At 63.7% G+C, this 874-nt stretch overlaps 1 protein-coding gene across 1 annotated transcript in view; it reads right to left on the bottom strand.

The window, feature by feature from the left end:
* ATP2B3 (ATPase plasma membrane Ca2+ transporting 3) overlaps positions 1 to 874 on the bottom strand; it is a 47,993-nt gene that overhangs the window by 46,834 nt on the left and 285 nt on the right. The window lies entirely within an intron of this gene.

The raw sequence follows: 874 nt of genomic DNA on the forward strand, positions 1-874 counted from the left end.
CTCTCCTGTGAGCCTGGGCACCTGCCTTCTTCATGCCCACCCTCCACAGGCAGCAGGCGAGCTCCCGAGCCCCGTGGCAGAGTCGGCCAGGCTCCCAGGGGCCTTGACATTTTCATTATTTAACAAGGCCTGCCAGGCAGAAGGAGGAGCTGCCAGCTGAAGTCCATCTGCTCCCTTTGAGCCCGTGTGGCTAAATGGCACTCCACCCAGCCTCCTCTGAGGCCCAGGTCTTCAGGGGCGGGCAAGGAGCAGGGACGGAAAGAGATGCTTTGGCCCCGAGCCGAGTCATCGGCCCTAACAGCGGCTGCACCAGGCTGGTGTCTTTGGATATGTGAACTCTGGAGCACAGGGCGTGAGGGCCCAGGTGACCTCACATACCTGACCTGGTCCTTGGGCCTTCTCCATCTTCACCCCCTCCTCCAGCCTACGTGCTCCCTTTCCTCACCACCCTCAGTCATGGGGCTACGAGGGCAAGGGCAGAGCTGAAGGTGAGAGGGGTCGTATTCCCAGGGGTATCAGAGGGTAAGAGACCCTGGCAATGGCCTAAGCTAGCAGCACAGCGCGGGTCCAGGGGCCACCGCCATTGCCGAGCTGGGCAGCTTATGCAACCAATCAGTGCTGGTGGGGGCACGGGTAGCCCCACGGCTCTGCCTGCAGTCGGCTGGGCCTGGCTCCCAGGCAGACCCAGTAGCCAGAGCAGATGGCTTTGCCTCCTGTGGGGGGCGCAGGGACACCTAGGCGGCCTCACTAGGCAGCCCTCTCCCAGGGAGAGGCCTCGCACCCCTTCCGCGTCCTCCAGTCCTGCTGGAGTGAGCACAGGGCCGAGCAGGCGGGAACTCCAGCTACGCAGGCAGAGCCGCGTCTTTTCTCTCCA

Source organism: Tupaia chinensis, unplaced genomic scaffold (assembly GCF_000334495.1).
Source record: "Tupaia chinensis unplaced genomic scaffold, TupChi_1.0 Scaffold144326_1, whole genome shotgun sequence".
NCBI classification, from domain to species: Eukaryota; Metazoa; Chordata; class Mammalia; order Scandentia; family Tupaiidae; genus Tupaia; species Tupaia belangeri.